This window comes from Nuphar pumila, chromosome 14 (genome assembly GCF_984573655.1).
Source record: "Nuphar pumila chromosome 14, dmNupPumi1.hap1.1, whole genome shotgun sequence".
Taxonomy (NCBI): domain Eukaryota; kingdom Viridiplantae; phylum Streptophyta; class Magnoliopsida; order Nymphaeales; family Nymphaeaceae; genus Nuphar; species Nuphar pumila.
Genome location: NC_143262.1, coordinates 1,214,225 through 1,234,660, shown reverse-complemented (window position 1 = coordinate 1,234,660; position 20,436 = coordinate 1,214,225). Strand labels below are relative to the sequence as shown.

General features: G+C 35.6%; 1 long non-coding RNA gene across 1 annotated transcript in view; it reads right to left on the bottom strand.

Moving 5' to 3' along the window:
* LOC149816018 (uncharacterized) overlaps positions 1 to 17,230 on the bottom strand; it is a 61,142-nt gene extending 43,912 nt beyond the window's left edge. Inside the window, exon 1 of the long non-coding RNA XR_016427610.1 lies at positions 16,971 to 17,230. This is a non-coding gene — a long non-coding RNA (uncharacterized LOC149816018). The remainder of the gene's footprint in view (positions 1 to 16,970) is intronic.
* Between the last annotated feature and the right edge of the window lie 3,206 nt (positions 17,231 to 20,436).

Here is a 20,436-nt window from a genome sequence, read left to right as displayed (position 1 = left end):
CCAAGTTAGAAAACATTTCTTCATTTTATCAGATTCACTTGGGATTTCTTCAAAACATTTTTTCAAAAGAGCATACATCTTTGCATTTGCACAAGCATGATTCATTGTGCATTTTAGACTTAGGATAAATACTTAGATAAATTCTTTGCAAAGCAAAAAGGCATAAAATTCGACCCTTGGTTTGATTACCCCTGGTAATGGCGCCAGGAATGGTCGAACCTCGTACCGACGAGCGGATCCCGTCTCCCAGTTTTCCCGCAAATGTTTTAAAACGGAGGCGAGTTATTTCAAATATTTTCAAAATTAAGGTCAAGTGAGACCCGCAAAAGAGTTCCTCTTCTCTTCTCTTCTTTCTTTTCTCTTCTCTCTTTCTTTCCGTTCTTTTATCTTTTCTTCCTTCAAAAAGAGAGGAAAATAAGAGGTTGGAAAGGAAAAGAGAAGGAAGAGAGAGAATATTACGAGAGGGAAAATTTTGCGATGATCACAGTTATCTATTTCAATATCAGAATGCTGCTGCTACTATTCGTGTACCCGGTCAGAATCTCCTGGTACAAAGAAGTCATCAATTCCAATAGAGTTGCAGAAATTAGTGAGCAACTGGACTATAAAAAAAAAGCAGCAACCTAAGGAAGAAGGAAAAGAGTTCTCAGTCCATTTAAAGGGTGATGACACTGCCAAACACTGAAAGTGGCACTGCCATTTCTGCAATGTGTGTGCTCACAGAAAACATCATATACATGACAGTATTTGCCTTCATTACAGCTGTGGACACTCATGTGTCAAATGGGATTAGGGGAGGGAATCCTGATCAGGCAGAGCTTGTCGCTGTTATGGCTCTAAAGCTTCCTGTTATCCTTGTTATTTTTATTATTGATTTGGTGTTCAATTTACTTCCTACTTACAAGCATAACCATGTTTTGTTGGTCCATTAAAGAAAGGTGTTATAGTTTCTTTTGCTAATGTTGCTAACTCTTTTCCTTTGCAGAGAGAAGTAATAAGAAAGATGCAAAGACAGACTCAGCTCCTCCAAAAATACAGGTATGTGATCAAAATAGGGTTTATGATGGGGTTTGTAACTTACGGTGGCTTCATCAACGTCTTAGGTCAGCATAGAGGGAAGGCATCTAAGTTTAAAGATATCATCCCATGTTCTGTTCGCTCATCATAATATCATGGTATTTCGCTACAGCGATTTATGTTGGTTTATTTAAGACAGCATTTCATCATTAGTTCATAGCATCATATCTCCATCATCTACAGCCCGGCCTACTTCCAGCACACACTCTACACTTTCTTCATAAATAAATCTAGGCTGCTGCACCTTCAGCTTCTTGCTGCCACTCATCTACATGGTCCCTTCACTACAACCTTGTGGTCACTACCTGACAGCATCCACCACCAATGCCCAGGTCTCTTCTCCAATATTTACACACTTGTTATTTTACATATTTGCTGAATCTCTATGAAAATTGTGTAAATGCACATTTTTTTCATTCACTCAAAAGCAAAGTTCTGAATGTCTTTTCTCATGGATTTTAGATGTTCTGTACATATATACAGATACATATACATATATATGTCTATATACATATATGTATACATATATATGTATATATATATACCCATATGTATATATACTCATATATGGATACCCATATATATGCATATACATAGATATCTATATATATCATTCCATCATATATATCTTGGCAGATGAACATTTTTAACCTCCATGTGATATATACAACTTTTCCTCTATTTTCATATTAACCCAGTTGTTTTGCAGGAAACATTATTTGGAGTTGTAAATTTGATTTCATGTATTGTAATAGTTAGATCCTAATGAGAATTTACATTTCCTGTATTAAATAGAATGAATGAGCGGTGAACATCATAAATTGTTTATTTTCATGCTTTTGCCTTTATTTCTCAAATTCTTACAGTGGTGAACCACGAATGGCACGTGCACCATTTCGTAAAAGGTAATTGATCCTAAGTTGATGATTTACATCAATGGCCACAGTCAGGATGTAAACAAAACTTAGGGTTTTTATCTTTTATAAAATAACACTAGATCCACACTGGATCCTTTTCAAAATTCATCATATTTTCTTTAAATATTTTCCTCTTTTATCAGAGTTTAATTTAAAATTGATTCAATACATATATCAATGGCCATAGTCAAGATATATTGAGAATTAATTTCATTTTAAACTCTATAAAAGCACCAAAACGTATTTTATTCTTCATTTGAATTTAGATGTGATTATTATATAATACATTCAATGACCATAGTCAGGAGTGTATTATATTATTAATCTTACTTAAATTCATTTAAAAAATGAAATATGATTTTCAAAATCCAATTTCAAAATTATTTGAATTCATCCATCATTTAGGATAGAATTGCATCATATTTTCAAAAATTTCTTTTTCAAAATCCAAGTGATTATGAATATCTCTTCTTCAATTTCTATTTCAACTTATCAATTCTATCTCATTTTCAAAAACCAAACTTTGACTTTGAAACCGAAATTCAAAATTTAAATTCAACTTGATTTATTTTTTTTCAAACTTCAGATCAATTCAAAATTCAAATTCAATTCAGATATCTCAAAATTTCATCTTTCAAAGTTCAATTTAACTTTGAGACCTCTTCTGATTTCACATTCGAAATCAAGTTCATCTTCAAAATTAAAATCAAAAGTTTGAGATTGATCTTTGAATCTCAAAACTTGACTATTCTTAAATTTCAAATTCAATCTGGGTTTCAAAACTCAGATCCATCTTTAAAAGGTCCTATTTGGACTTTTTTAGAATCCAAATCCAAAGTTAGATCCTAATCCCAACTTAGATCCAGATTTCCAAGTACAATATCCACTTTTGGATCTCCGACTTCAGATCCAAATTCCATTTAGGATCAAGAATCCAACTTCCTCTTGGATCTCAAACTTCAGATCCAAACTCCATTCTAGGATCTAGAAACCAACTTCATCTCGGATCTTAGACTTTAGATCCAAAACTCATTTCATGATCCAGAACCCAATTCCATCTTGGATCTCAAATTCAGATCCAAAACCCATTTTAGGATCCAAAATCCGACCTCAGATCCAACATCCAGTATAGGATACAGAATCCAATTTCACCTTGGATCTCAGACTTCAGATCCAAAATCCATTCTAGGATCCAGAACCCAATTCCACCTTGGATCTCGGATTTCAGATCCGAATTCCATAATTGGATCTCAGATATCAGATCCAATTCTCATTTAGGATTCTAAACCCAAAGTTCAATTTTGAATCTCAACTCTATTTAGAATCCAGACTTTGGATTCAAAATTCCATCTTGAATTCCAACTTTCAAATCAATCTATTTTTCTCAATTCTATTTAGATTTCCCAAATTTCATCCTGATTTTAAACTTCAAAGTTAGAATTCAATTTCATTCCAAATATTCATCCAGGTTCAAAATTCTAGTTCAAAAGTCCATTTATGACTTTGTATTTTCCTTTCTTCTCCTTTTATCTTAACTTCAAAACCATTTTCTTATTTTCCCAAGCTCTGATTATTCCAAAAACTTAGAACTTTAAATCTTAAGTTCTAAAGTTAAAAACCATTTCTTCATTCTATTCATCAGAAACACTTGGAGATTTCCAAAATCAATCTTTTAAAAAAGAGCATACATCTCTGCATTGCACAAACATGATTCTTTGTGCATTTAGACTTAGAATAAATTCTTAGATAATTTCTTAGCAAAACAAAAAGACATGAATTCGACCCTTGGTTTGATTACCCCTGGTAAAGGCGCCAGGAACGGTCGAACCTCGTACCGACGAGCGGATCCCGTCTCCCAGTTTTCCCGCAAATATTTCAAAAACGGAGGCGAGTTGTTTTCTTTTCAAAATTAAGGTCAAGTGAGACCCCGCAAAAGAATTTCTCTCTCTTCTCTCTCTTCTCCCTTTTCTCATTTCTCTTCTCTCTTTCTTTCTGCCTTTTATTTTCTCCCTTCAAAAATGAGGAAATAGAGGTTGGAAAGGAAAAGAGAAGGAAGAGAGAGAAACCACAAGAGAGGAAAAATTTTGCGATGATCACAGAGGGCGAGAAAGATATTTATAGGCTTGCAAAGATGAGAAATAGGAAATCGAGGGATTTGGGTATGGTTAGATGTATCAAAGATAAAACGCAAAGGGTTTTAGTCAAAGATGAGGAGATTAAGGAGAGATAGAAAGATTATTTTGATAAGCTATTTAATGGAAGTCATGCTCAGGATCTTAGAGACTTCTCCATTCCTTTTCATAAGATGAATTGTGACTTCATGCGCAAGATTCAAAAGAAAGAAATTGCAAAGGCTTTGAAGAAAATGAAATCAAGAAGGGCAGTTGGCCCAGATGTTATACCTATCGAGACTTGGAAATGCTTGGGAGAGAAAGGTTCAGAATGGTTGACAAATCTTTTTAACAAGATTTGGCGGACAAATAAGATGCCTAATGAGTGGAGAAAGAGTACTTTAGTGCCTCTATATAAGAATAAAGGTGATATACAAGATTGCGCAAACTATCGTGGTATAAAACTCATGAGTCATACTATGAAACCTTGGGAGAGGGTGATGGAGTCTAGGTTGAGGAAGGTTGTCATGATATCGGAGAATCAATTTGGTTTTATGCCTGGAAGATCAACTATGGAAGCTATACATCTTCTTAGACAACTTATTGAGAGAAATAGAGAGAGGAACAAAGATTTGCATATGGTTTTTATTGATTTGGAGAAGGCATACGATAGAGTACCTAGGGACGTTTTCTGGTGGACAATGATGAAGAAAGGTGTTTCTCTCAAGTACATTAGTATAATTAAAGATATGTATGAAGGAGTAGTAACCAATGTCCGTACTTGTGGAGGGGTGACAACCAATTTTCCTATAACGGTTGGGTTACATCAAGGATCTGCTTTAAGCCTTTTCCTATTTGCTATAGTGATGGATGAGCTTACGAGATCAATTCAAGAAAATGTGTCGTGGTGTATGTTGTTTGCTGATGATATTGTTTTGATTAATGAATCTAGAGTTGGGGTTAATGCTAAGTTAGAATTATGGAGACAGACATTGGAAGAAAGAGGTTTTAAGTTGAGTAAGAGTAAGACAGAATATATGGAATGTCGGTTTAGTAAGCAACGAAGTAGTGATGGGAGTGTAGTGAATCTTGGTGAGTAAGAAATATCGGTGGATGATTGTTTCAAATATTTGGGATCTATCATTCAAAAGTATGGAGAAATTGATAGACATGTAAATCATAGGATAAAGGTTGGGTGGATGAAATGGAAAAGTGCAACTTGAGTGTTGTGCGATCGTAGAATGCCATTGCGGTTGAAGGGAAAGTTTTATAGGACGACTATTAGGCCCGCTTTACTATATGGTACGGAATGTTGGGCTGCCAAGAGACATCATATTCAAAAAATGAGTGCAGCTGAGATGCGTATGCTTAGATGGATGTGTGGAAATACAATAAAAGATAAGATTCGAAATGAGGAGATACGTAAGAAGGTAGGCGTTGCACTCATTGAAAATAAGATGAGAGAGAATCGTTTACGGTGGTTTGAACATATTCAACGAAGGCCTAATGATGCTCCAGAGAGGTCGGGGTAGGCCTAGGAAGACATGGATGGAGATAATAGGAAAGGATATGAATGCTTTGAACCTTACCGAGGACATGGCATTGGATAGAAATGATTGGAGGAGAAGGATTCATGTGGAAGACCCAGAATGATTTTCTTTTTTGGTTCATATCACCGACCCCAATTGTTTTGGGATGAAGGCGTAGTAGTAGTTGTTGTTGTTGTTGTTGTTGTTGTTGTTGTTGTTGTTGTATTCAGGAAAAACCCAGTCTACTGCCAGAGAAGTTTGTTGGTCAGCCTTCTTCTTTTTTTTGAAGTTGAGCAACCTTCAAGAAACTGGCAATCAAAGACTGTCAGATTCAAAGAGGAACCAGATCTAAAATTTTCCCTTCCCTTTTTTTTTATTTATAAGGTTTGTGATTGGCGCAATAAGAAGTTCTCACACATTGAACAGAATTTGAAACTAATTGTGTTTTCAAACAAAACGCAGATGGGAATGATGTGGACAGACAACTGCTATGTGAATATCAATTGTGACAGCGAGAAGAAATATACTATAAAGTGGAGGCGCTTGATAGAAATAAACTCAGATTGAAATTTGTTGTCAAATATCAAGTCTGGACAGAAAAAAAAACTTAATATTTCAGATATGATGCAACTTCACGCTCAGATCTGAAAGTTTTAGTCCAAGTGAAAAGGAGAATGCGTAGAGATGAAGTGCTTCAGATCTGGTGCAAAAACACGACCAGATCTGAATATCCCAGACGAAGAAGAAGATGGGTCGACTTTAGGGATTCACGTGAAACAAGGAATTCATGTGAAACGTGATTTTTCAATACAAGAGTAAGACGTGATGATTTTAGGGATTCACGTCTCACGTGAATCCTCCAAAAAAAAATAAGAGAGATGAGATGAAGAAAACGAAAAGAGAGATGAAGAAAACGAAACCTCAAACCTATGGTAGCACCTTTTGGAAGCCCCTTCAAACCCTAGTTGGATCTCGGCTCTGATACCATGTGAGATTCCTCACTAGAACCTATTTTGTGAGAAAGAGAAAAGAAGAGGAGAATAGGGGTTGCGGCTGTCACGATTTCAAAAAAAATAAAATCGTGACCTAGACCCTGTATTTAAAGTTTTAACATACAATATGGGTCCGGGTCTGTTATAATATCCAGACCCAGTACATGATACATTCGGTAACATGTGATATACAAAATACTACTTTTTCAGATAGGGCACGCTAAAATTATGTCATGGCTAATCAATAGCGTTGACATAAAGAAATGCTCTAGCCTCGCTAAATTTGAGCATGCTAATAAAGCTTGAGAATATCTTAAAAACATGTATTCCCTTAAAGATATTACACATGTATGCAATTTGCAAGACAAGGTTCGGACAATGACTCAAAATGATAAAACCATTAGAAAATATTACAATGAGTTGTCCAAACTTTGGGAGGAATTGACTCACTTAGAACCAAAATGGCATTGTCCCGAAGACACTGAGCTCTGTTAAAAACAACTTGATATGGAGCATTTCTATCAATTCATAAATGGTCTAAGATCGAAATTTGAGTCGACTAAATCGGCTCTTCTTCATCGAAGAAAAGTTTCCTCTATTGTTGATATTATAGAGGAATTGACTATGAAAGAGAACAGACTTAAAAAAATACTCTGAAATCGAAAGATGATTCCGTTCTAGTTGTGTCTAGACCGGGAAACCATGGACGCTCTTATAGGCCACCTCATTTTAATAGACAAAAAATGGTGACTTTGACAAAATAAAAGTCATTTACCACCATTGTCGTGAACCAGGGCACTATAGGCCCCAGTATCCTAAGCTAAGAGAGCTAAGTGGAAAAGAAAGTTGTGTCTGTTGAATAAGAATCCAAAGATCAAGATGCACTAGTTTCTATGGCTCAATTAATGGAGATTCTTCAACCTCTTCTCAAAGGAGCTTCCTCTTTTAAAGCCTCAATCGGAGCAGTTGTTTCATCCTTCTCTGATCCAGGTAACCTTCCTTGGCTTCTTAACTCTGGTGCTTCCTTTCATATGACTCCAAATATCAATAGTTTATCGGAATGTTTCAAAAATAAGTCAAGTGTGTCAAAAGCTTTTACAGCTAATGGAATCTCTCATGAAATAGAAGGAATGAGAAATTTTAAAAAAGTTCATAAAACTAAGCAATTTTTTATTTCAAAAGTTAGATATATTCCTAAACTAAATCTAAATCCTCTATATGTTTCTCAAACATCTGATCATGGATATAATGTTTCCTTCTCTTCTCATGGTTGTTGGGTACAGGATCGCCAGTTAGGAAAGCTGATTGGGGAAGGCCATAGAGAATTAAGACTTTATTACATGGATTTTTTGGAATTCCCTAAGAATGCTTTCTGTTATAATACTCAGAAAATAGAGTTGGATTTATCGCACAAAAGACTTGGTCATCCACATATGGCCAAAATCCAATATTTTTCAAGTTAAGGAAAATTTCGTAATCATGAGCATAATTTAACTCGTAAAGATTGTATTCTTGGCAAAATAAAAAGATTACCATTTCATGATAGAACCTTCGTTTCTTCCAGACCACTTGAATTAATATACTCGGATGTTTGGGGTCCTACACCAACTCTTTCCAAAGGTGGATTTACATATTATGTTATTTTTGTTGATGATTTTTCTAGACATACTTGGATTTATTTTCTTAAACATAAAACTGAAATTTTTTCATGTTTTCAAATATTTCATAACATTGTTAAAAACAAGTTTCAAAATGATATTTTCATTTTTCAGACAGATTCAGGAGGAGAATTTATGTCCAAAGAATCCAAAAATTATCTTAATTTGCATGGCATTACAAAACAAAGGTTTTGTCACAAGACCTGACATTGCACATGTTGTCTACACAGCAAGTCAATTCCAGCATGCTCCTACCACTATCCATATGGAAGTTGTGTTACGCATTATTAGATATCTTAAAACTTCCATCTTTCGAGGACTTTTCTTGCCTGCTTCTTCTTCATTAGAATTAATTGCTTATACTGATGCAGATTGGAGAGGTGACCCTAATGATCGACACTCAACTACTGGACTTTGTGTGTTTTTAGGAGAATCATTGATTTCTTAGAGGTATAAGAAGCAACAAAAGGTCTCTCTTTCATCAACTAAAGCCGAGTACAGAGCCATGGCTACAACCACCATGGAAGTAGTATGGTTAAGGCGATTACTTCAAGATATGAGTGTTATGAATACGGAAACATCACAATTATACTGCAACAATAAAAGTTCTATTTACATTGCTAGCAACCGGACATTCCGTGAAAGGACTAAGCATATCGAGATGGATTGTCACTACGTACGAGAGAAAATTTTATACGGCACCATTGATCTTCCATATATCTCATCAGAATATCAGCTGGCAGATTTCTTTACTAAGCCTCTTACTGCTCCCCGATTTCATTTTCTCTTAGACCAACTTTCGGTTGTTCAACCGTAAGTTTGAGGGGGAGTGTTAAAATTGTAATCTCATAGCTAATCTCATATGTAATATACCACTATCATATGTAATCTTATGTGTTTAGTTTAGTTTATTGTTTTAGTTTAGTTAGCTTTTCTTTTTCATTTAGTTAGTTTTTCTTTTTTTCAGTTTTGGACATGTAATAGGCTTTATGCCTTTTTTACTAAGTCAAAAAGCATAAAACATCATTTCTTACTTTTTTGACATATAATAGGCTTTATGCCTTTTGACTTAGTCAAAAAGCATAAAGCACTAAGAGAGTCGTTGGACTCCCAACGGCTCTAGGGAGCCCAACGACTCCCTCTCCCTCTTCTTTATTACTTGTATAAATGTGGGGTCTCACCCCATTATAAATGCATCTTTTTGTGTGGGTTATATAACACTAGAATGAATATATATTTGCATTCTTTCTTGGGTGGTGTTTTTATGAATCTTATTGATTCTTGTGAGTGAGCTTTGCTTATAAACCTTTATGGTTCTTGTGGGAGATCTTTTGTGAGAATCATTTGAGGATTCGGATTTTGGGTTGCATCGTCGTTGGTTGAAGAGATCAAGCAAAGTTCTTTTGGTGTATCGGGAAGCGTGTCATTCAAGATTTTAAAAGAAAGTAAAGTTCCTTTGAAGTTGTGATCGTGTGAAAGTTTGGAGGAATACTTGTACTCACCGTTTGTGGTAAAATATCCTCATCTTTATTTTTATTTTTCTTGCATTTGATCTTTTTTTTCTCCTCTTTATCTTTTTTCCCCAAAAATTGTAAAATTGATGACAATGATAATGTCACCATTAATCCCATCAAACTCAATGATTCCAATTATGTCACATGGGGTTCAATCATGAAGCATCTTATACGGGGAAAAGAATTATGGGGATTAGTAGATGGGACCGGCGTAGAACCTACCCTAATCCTTACAAAAGATGAAAAAGAAAAAGAAATACCTCTCACGGAAGTAGAAAGAATTAAAGTCATCTCCACTTACGAAAAAAAATGAAAGGAATGGAGAATGGGATATGCCAAGATCATGTATTGGCTCATAACAAGTGTCGACATAAAGAAATGCTCAAGCCTTGCAAAGTTTGAGTATGCAAATGATGTATGGGATTACCTTAAGAGAATGTATTCTCTTAAAGATATTGCATATGTGTGCAATCTACAAATCAAAGTTAGAAATATGGTTCAAGGAAACAAGAGTATTACAGAATACTACAATGACTTGTTGAAATTATAGGAAGAGTTAGTTCTTCTTGAACCAAAGTGGCATTACCCACAAGATATAGAACTCCACCAAAACCAAATAAATGCGAAACATTTTTTTCAATTTATTAGTGGATTAAGATCAGAGTTTAAATCTACCAAGTCTATTCTTCTCTACTGTGGAAATGTGCCTTCAATAGAAGACACAATAGAAGAACTAAGTATGGAAGAAAATAGACTTAAGAGTAGAATTATCAAGTGTGATGATGACTCTGTTTTAGCCGTGTCAAAACCAGAAAATTATGTTAGAACTTATAAACCCCCTAACTATGGAAGGAGAAATGATGAAAGACAAGGGAACGACTTTGAGAAAAGAAAAATCATTTATTATTATTGTCGGAAACCAGAACATGTGAAAACTCACTGTCCAAAGTTGAAGAGACCTTATGAGAAAAAGATTGCCTCGGTCGGACCTCTACAAGAGTCAAATGAATCTTCTATTGGAAGTATGTCCTTAGCACAATTGGTGAAAGCGCTTCAACCTCTACTCAAGGGAGCATCTTCACCTACTGGAGCCGCAGTCTCTTCAATTAGCACTTCCGATCCAGGTAAATCTCTATGGCTTCTTGACTCAGGTACTTTTTTTCACATGACCCCAAATATTGATATGTTATCGGAATGTCATAACTCAAATGGGTCAAATGTTTTTACTGTTGATGGAACATCATTAGAAATCAAAGGGATAGGAAATTTTGAAAATATTTTTCAAAACTCAAAAAAAAATCACAAATTAGGTATATTCTCAAATTAAACCTAAATCTCTTGTTTGTTTCTCAATTATGTGACCATGGATATAACATTTCCTTCTCCTCTCGTGGTTGTCGGGTGCAGGATCACCGGTTAGGGAAGCTGATTGGGAAAGGTCATAGAGAAGGAGGCCTATACTATATGGATTTTTTGAAAATTCCTAAGAATACTTTATGTTGTAATGTTCAAAAAATGCACTTGGATCTATGGCATAGGAGACTTGGTCATCCTAGCATATCCAAGATTCATTTTCTTCTAAATATGAATTTTTTTTTTAATTCTGAGACATTCAAGTGTGAAAAATGTATTCTTAGAAAAATAAAGAAATTACCCTTTCAAGAAAGAAACTTTGTCTCTACTCGACCTCTTGAGTTAGTACATTCGGATGTGTAGGGTCCTGCACCTGTCATATCAGAAAGAGGTTTTTCGTACTATGTCATTTTTGTAGATGACTTTACAAGGCATACTTGGATTTATTTTCTCAAACATAAATTCGAAGTATTTTTTCATTTTCAAATATTTCGTAATCTGGTCAAAAACCAATTTAAAAATGATATTTCAATTTTTTGCACTGATTCAAGGGGAGAATATATATCAAAATAATTTTACCAACAAGAACTCTACTCATTACTCATCAAGTACCAAAAAACTTTTGGGTCGAAGCTACTCTAACTGTAGTATATCTCATTAATAGAATGTCATCATCTTTGCTAAACAATATATCACCTGTGAAAAAACTTTTCAAACAAATTCCAGATTATTCAAGATTAAGGGTATTTGGTTGCAAATGTTTTGTTTTTTCTAACAAAAATGACAAACTTTCCCCTCGTGTTATTCCATGTGTGTTCCTTGGTTATGCAAACCATCAAAAAGGTTATAGATGCCTTGATCTCAAAAGTAGAAAGTTATATGTATCATTCTTAGAAAACGAGAGTTCTTTTGAAATTAAGAATTTTAGAGAAATAGATAAATACTCTTTCTTATTGGAAGCACCAAACAATCTCATAATAACCCATATTGTATTCAATATTTCAGACGAGGTAATCTAGAGCAACCTTGTGCTCTAGAAAAATATTCTAAAGCACAGGATCAAATAGTAACAAGAAAATCTTTTAAGGTGTCAAAAGTGCCCAAAAAATTTGTATCCTATGAGTCTTTTTCCCCAAAACATCAAGCATATATTGTCTTATTATATTCCTACATAGAACCTTCTAATTATGATTCAGCAAAAGAACAATCAAAATGAGTCGAAGTCATGGCAACAAAGTTAAATGCCTTAGAAAAGGCAAATACGTGGATTGTTCAAGATATTCAACTAGGAAAAAAGCTCATATAATGTCGATGGGTATACAAAGTTAAAACCAAGAGTGATAACACTCTTGAAAGGTTTAAAGCCCGACTAGTTGTCAGAGGCTATTCTCAAGAGTATGGAATAGACTATGAAGAGACTTTTGCATCAATCGTTAGAATGACCACCGTAAGAACCTTAATAGCTCTTGCCTCAATAAAGAAATGGCATATTTTTCATATGGATGTTAAAAATGCATTTCTCAATGAAAGCCTAGTTGAAGAAGTGTATATGAAACTACCACCTGGTATTAAGATTTTTCAAGGAAAAGCCCTTTGTTACAAAGGTCTTAAGCAAGCCTCAAAGGTTTGGTATGATAAATTCGGTCAAGTTATGCTTGAGTTTGGTTTTCAATTTTGTCTTAGTGATACACCTTTGTTTATTAAGAAATCTAATGCAGGTATTATTATTATTCTTCTCCATGTGAACGACATGATCCTCACTAGAAGTGATAAACAGGGAGTTGACAATATCAAAAAAAATCTCAAAGATAACTTTGAACTGAGTGATTTAGGATTTTTAAAAACTTTTTTTGGTATCGAAGTGACTTATTCTCCTACAGGTTATTTACTAACTCAATCCAAATTTGCTCTCGATATTGTTGACAGGTCAAGAATCACAGATGAAAAACATGTTGACACTCCTGAAGTTGTGAATATTAAAATGAAGATTGACGATGGAGAACCGCTTGAGAACCCAACACCTTACAGACAACTTGTTGGAGCATTATCTTACCTCTCCAACACAAGACCTCACATTGCACATGTTGTCCACACAGCAAGTCAATTCCAGCATGCTCCTACCACTATCCATATGGAAGTTGTGTTACGCATTATTAGATATCTTAAAACTTTCATCTTTCGAGGACTTTTCTTTTCCGCTTCTTCCTCATTAGAATTAATTGCTTGTACTGATGCAGATTTGGGAGGTGACCCTAATGATCGACACTCAACTACTGGACTTTGTATGTTTTTAAGAGAATCATTGATTTCTTGGAGGTGCAAGAAGAAGCAACAAAAGGTCTTTCTTTCGTCAACTGAAGCCGAGTACAGAGTCATGGCTACAACCACCATAGAAGTAGTCTGGTTAAGGCGATTACTTCAAGATATGGGTGTTATGAACATGGGAGCATCACAACTATGTTGCGATAATAAATGTTCTATTTACATTGCTAGCAACCGAACATTCCATGAAAGGACTAAGCATATCGAGATAGATTGTCACTACGTACGAGAGAAATTCCTACACGGCACCATTGATCTTCTATATGTCGCATCAGAATATCAACCGGCAGACTTCTTTACTAAACCTCTCGTTGCTCCCCCATTTCATTTTCTCTTAGACAAACTTTTGGTTGTTCAACCGTAAGTTTGAGAGGGAGTGTTAAAATTGTAATCTTATAGCTAATCTCATACGTAATATACCACTATCATATGTAATCTTATCTGTTTAGTTTAGTTTATCTTTTTAGTTTAGTTATCTTTTCTTTTCAGTTTAGTTAGCTTTTCTTTTTTTCAGTTTTGGACATCTAATAGGCTTTATGCCTTTTTGACTAAGTCAAAAAGCATAAAGCATCATTTCTTACTTTTTGGACATATAATAGGCTTTATGCCTTTTTGACTTAGTCAAAAAGCATAAAACACTAAGAGAGTGGGGTCTCACCCCATTATAAATGCATCTTTTTGTGTGGGTTATATCCCACTTGAAATTATATTTGCATTCTTTTTTGGGTGGTGTTTTTATGAATCTTATTGATTCTTGTGAGTGAGCTTTGCTTATGAACCTTTATGGTTCTTGTGGGAGATCTTTTGTGAGAATCATTTGAGGATTCGGATTGTGGGTTGCATCTTCTTACACCTAGTTGGAACTTGACTGAAGTGTAGTTGTTGGACTCTAGTCCAACAGCTATAATAAGAGTCGTTGGACTAGAGTCCAACGTCTCTTTTGAGGAGAGCTCACTTTCTTGTTTCTCTTAGTATAAATAGGGGTGAACCCCTTCAATGCAACTTACTTCTTCAAATGCTTCTTAAGCATTTTGTGTATTGAATAAAATATTATTCTTTTCAAGTGTTCTTCCATTTATATCCTTTTATGGGTTATGCTTGTAGTGTCTCCAATAGACATTTGTTGTGAGTTTCTTAGTACATTTGTGGAAGACCACCATTTCATTACACCAACCATCCAACATCAAATAACAAGCATCAAACATTAAATGATAAAGGATGTTCTTTCTATAAAGCCTAGAAGAATTAAACAGCATTGAGACCATGATCAAACCAATTAAACATTTCTTTGTTTATATATATAATAAGTTAATAACTATCATGCAAACGTTACCAAGGGTTGCAAGTCATGGGACTTGCAGTTACCACATGCACACATTCTTGGCAAATCTCAAGTGTGCCAATAGAGAACATTTATGTTTTTGAGAAATCAAACTTTGCGTAGTATTCTATTAAGTTATTAACCTAAGCCCTAACCCTCATTACCTCCAAAAAGTTTTGCAAAATAAATCAGAAGATGCCCAATGAGCAGAAAAATGCTACTCAGGAATACATTCATAAAAAAAAAAACAAATCACACACCTGAAATTACAGAAGGTGCAGATGGAGAAAGAACATAGGGGAGTAGAGAGAGAGAGAGAGAGATTTACTGATGCCGAAAGCTTGACACCTTGCCGGAAATGGCTGCCTTCACTGGTCTGAAAGAGGCACCCTTTCTAGGGATTCAGAGCGAGAGGAGGCAGAAAAGAAGGGGGTCTCTCCGACTCTTTTTTTTTTCTTTTTTTTTTCTTTTTTTTTTTTTTTTGGGGGGGGGGGGGGGAGATTACCAAAAAAGAAAAAACTGAAACCTAACAAAAAGGACAATACATTGCGAGATTTTCAAAATCTCGTGATACTATCATGTTTTTTTGTCGCAGCCGAGAATATCACGATAAATTGTGAAAATCGTGAAAAAATGAAGTTTTAAATGGTAAGATAATTTCTCATGATTTTTTCAAAATATCGCCGATATTTGTCACACTGGGTCCAATGACAAGTGGGCCGAACCTAAACTTCTCAAGTGGATGCTCCCTTGATGGATACAGCTATGCAGTCTGCACTGCTTTCGTAGAATTTTCATCTAGTACATACAGACAACCAGCATGGTACAAAAAATGGAGTCTGCTTTTGACATAGCATACAGCTGTTTAAATATCAGGCAATCTATTTCTGGATCTAGCTAGTGCTTGGATTTTGCTGGCCCTACTTGATAAGTTTATCAGCCAGTAGATATGATGTGGTTTTTTATGGGTTGGAAGTAAACTCAGAATCATTGAATGCCCTATTAATATGTGCAAACATTGACTAACTATTCCACACCCTTGATTTCTCTCCAATAACGATGTGTCTAATCATTCTTGTTCTGCTCTCTCTTTTTATGAAACTCTCCTTTTGATGGTCAAAAAAAAAGGACCCGCAAAGATGTTTTTGTACATTTACAAGACAGTGGAAAATCTACTGCTTGTTAATGTTAAATATGCGGAGAAAGATGATACATGAGTATAACAATTCAAGATGCCCAATACAAATACAATATGAAAAATGAGAAAATTCAAAATTGCATAAACTTTAAAATGTAGGTCCGGCTCAATCAGAAAACAACCTTGTGTAAGTTCATCGTTCATTAGAATCCAATTCTACGAACGAAGTATGTGTTCCTTTGTATTCAAGTACCCTATCTTCTGCACCCACAAGCCAGAATGTGTCCTTGCACCCCTAGTGACTCCATCCCTTCTTTTTGCACACAAATTTGAACAATTCAAGGACCCTATTGAGCTGCTTTACACCCCTACAGGTCATGCCATTATTACTAGAAGAGACAATTCCCGAAACATAGGCGAAGGCACCCATTTGACATGGTATGTGAAATCAAAGAAGATTATTTCTAATAAAGACTTGGGCATTAAAAGACTCAAGTTCCTTGCTAGTGACTTGAATTTGTGCATGTCTCGTCACTGATTTCATCCCTGACAACTGAATCATCCTCAAAATTATGAGCTTTCGATCAACCAGATCAATGTTCTTTAATCTAACGAAGTGTCGGAATTTAGGATCTCACCAGCTCTCATACAGATCTAATCAACTCACACAAACGCATGCATGCATGCACGCACGCAAATACACTACACCACCAATCCCCCGACTCCCACAAACTCTGCAGAAACCATCTCCAATGCAGCGGGTATTAACGCACTGAAACTAAAAGTAATAATAACAGCATTTGAAAATCATTCGGATCAGTTATGGGGAAACAAGCGTCAGGTTAACATGATAGTTTTGAATCGAAACCGAACAAAAATTCACACATATAACAGAACTCTATTACAGCCTTATGTTTCTTTAGATTGATTGAACAGAGAGGGTGGTAAAAAATCAAAAAAATTACAAAATCAAGCGGTAGAAGTATGAATCTGATCCCATTCAAGAGGTAGAGAGACAGAGAGAGAGAGAGAGGATACCTGCAATAGGGTTAGAGTTTAAACAACGAAGAAGGGTAATCGCTCAAAACGCACAAGACGTGATTCCTCTCTAAAAAAGCCTCAAGACGCCTCAAACGCAGTCGAATGAGCCAAAATTCAAACAGCACGCCGAAATCGAAACCCTACAACCCTCGAGAAAAAACGTGATTCCCCTCAAAAATCCCATCTTTATGACAAGGAGGGCGCAGAGAGATGCGGGGAGGGGAGGAAGAGGGCCGACCTAGGCACGGCGGGTAATAAGCCCGAATTCTGAAATAGTTTCTCTAACGAGGTGTTCGTTTCACCCCCCGTTTCATACGAAAGAAGCTTATTTTATATGGAACGGAGGCTCTTTCTTTCCCATATGGTCTGAATTACTCTGAAACAAACGCCTCTGTGAGAAACAAGTGCGGGGCCCACACCGATTAAAAGCGTGTTCCCCATTTTCTTATGAAAACGGGGTCACTTCCCCCTCAAAGCCTTGCCATGTCATATCCAACGCGCCCTGAAATTATTTTCTGGCTTTTGAAGGTACAGGTATTAGTTGGATTTACTTCTTTTCAGAGTTTGGCCAACGATTCAGGTGAATCATCCGATACCGATTCTCAAGTGAATCTTTCTGAATCGGCTAAAAAATATTGTGTCAATTAGAACGTGACACATGTTAAAACCATTAAAACAATATTAAAATATTATTTTTAAGCATTTTTTTATTTATTAAAATTAGCCGATTAAGGTTAGTATGGTATCAATTGTTTGCTGGTACCATACTTATATACACCGATACTGACAACAATAATCCAAAAACAAAAAACAAAATATGTGCAATTTTTATTTGTCAAATATCTCATTATCTAGATAATTTAGTTTAGAGAGGGATGGATAAATGAGAAAATTTGAGGTATTAACCTAACTAGAGTCAAAGTTAACCCATGTTAGTTTGATGAAAACTTGTTTTAATTAAGAGAGAGAAAACTTAAGTGTCATTGGACGGCCTCCTTAGGCTTTAAACTTAGGGGGGGAGGGGGGGGGGAGGTTTCTGCAGCACCCAACAATCTCAAAACGTACACACACACTTAACCTGAGTCCGGCGTTGGAAAATGACTAGATTGATACCCCCTCTGTAGCTGGGGTGGTACCCGTCAGGCCACTTTTTGGCAGTGATAAACATAAATGTTTTTTTTTTTAAATCAAGGCTATTCGTGATGCAAAGCATATGTAGACAAAAGCGAATTTAGATCTCAATCCAAATATCTAGACCTGTTTCGAACATCGCTACCCAAGGCGATCCACATGCTTGCAGGACATCCATGGTCTTAGTGGATCTCTTGATGCTCGTCGTGCTCCTTTTATTATTTTGATTTCATTATAGAATCATATTTTTGGATATTGTTTCAACAACAATAGTTATTTTATGTAATATCTTTATTTTTTTTAAGAGTCGGATTCTATGGATCCGGATAATTCTGGTACCCTTTAGGATTTTTTCGTGGTACTAGAGGGTGTATGGGGTCCAAAGGTAGTTTTTATTTTTTTTCGCAAATTCGCTTCTCTTTTGTGTTGGTGCAGGATCCAGTTTGCAACCTATTTGGATCAGAATCATGATCTGTCTTCATGAGAGGGGGTATTAGGTGGAACCACCTTGGTGTGGTCCATCTTGGACCTCATTCAAATTTTGTTGACTAGCTCAGAGTCAAAAAGTGGGATGTTAGAGGTTTAATAGCTCTTGGGGAAAACGAGGCCTTGCATGCTCATTTTTTGCGCAAGGCTTAGGAAGGCTCATGGCCTCTTTAATGTGGCCCTTCCCAAGCACCAAGGCCTTTAATTAGGGGAGGTCGACCAAGGGGGAGGAGGTTTCTCTTGCATTTGAAAATCTTGAGTTTTTGTGTAGCTGGAATTTTTTATTGAGTGTGGATATTTTGGTGAAAGGTTGATTGGGGAAGAAGGTGAAACCGTATATCACCTTGTGAGTGTGGAGAGTGAGCTTTTGAGAAGTCATTCTCGTGGTGGATGTGATAGCTTGTTCGTGGTGGTTGAAATCCATTCCTACGGTTCGTGGTTCATTTGTGGCATTCGTTGCTTCCCAACGACTACCATTATCATCTCCAATCCAGAATATTATCCTTGGTTTCTTCGTTCTAGTCTTTTGCTATTCTTATTCGCATTTGTTTTACGATTATTCTAGATTTACTGTTGTTAAACTGTATATTGAATCATTAGAGAATTGTGAATACATGCTTAGAAGAGTTTTATGTTAAGAGTTATCTCATTTGATCTTAATGTATTTCGGGTTATTGCTGTGTGTGAATGAACTCGAATCCTTTTCAAAAGACTAAAACATTGTTATGAGATAATAAAGATATCTCTGATAAAACAACCGTGTGAGGCTCATTTTTGAATGGATTTTCGCATTTTTTAGCTTTCTGGAAAGCTAATACAATTTTCTAAAACTTTGTAGTTGAATTTTTTTTTAGATTCGTTCATTTATGTCTCTGAAATTTGCTGTCAAGATGTCAGACTGACAGAAGTTCACTGTCTTTTTTCTGTTACAGAACTTTTGAAATAGTGTTCGGTATTTTGCCGTTATCTGAAGATTTTCTGCATGAAATTTATATTTTTTTTATTTTGTAAAAAGCTAAGATCTAAATCTATATCTTTCATGTTTGAAGATTGTGTTGAATCATTGTTTTTATGATCTGAAAATGTCAATTTTTGCTACTGTTATTTCGCTTGGAGATTTTTGTTTCATGCTCATTAGATATTATTATTTTATAACTTCAAAAATTCATAGCGGATTGTAGGAATTTTAAAAAATTATAATCTTTAAAGTTTTGGAAAGGTCTGGATCTGACCTTTGTTTCATCAGTTATGAGTTTTCACAAACTTCAACATTTGCTGGTCCAAAAATCCCATCTAACAGTCTGTCAGTCGAATTCACCAGTTTGTGTTGGGACTTGATTAGCAATCCCAGTTTCGAGCTTGTGGAACGAACACTTCTGCTCCGAATTTGGTGTTTTCAGATTCGTTGAAAAGTTGTGCGAGTTGCACACAACATTCATTTGGATCATTTTTGTCGAAATCTAATGCTCGAGTCCCGAAAACCCATTTCTCAAAGTTCTGTCCAGATTCCCTATCATTTAAGTTTCTACATGTGTTTGAATCCATTTGAATCTTAAATCATGGATTATTGAGTTCACATCATATCATTGCATCAATTCGTCAAGTCATTGATAAGGATGGTGTCATGTGTATCCAACGACACCATCCCTGACTATTTTTCTCCAGCGGTTGGCCGAAAAATAGCCTTCTTTTTTATTTTATTTTTTTATGCTTTTAAGTCGTCCAGCCATTTTATGATCAGTGGGTAACCAGAAAATAGTTTAACTTTTTTTTTATTCCTACCATTTTTTCAGCCAGCCACTGACTGAGATATGGCCAGGATGGTGCCACCCTTACCCAACAACAC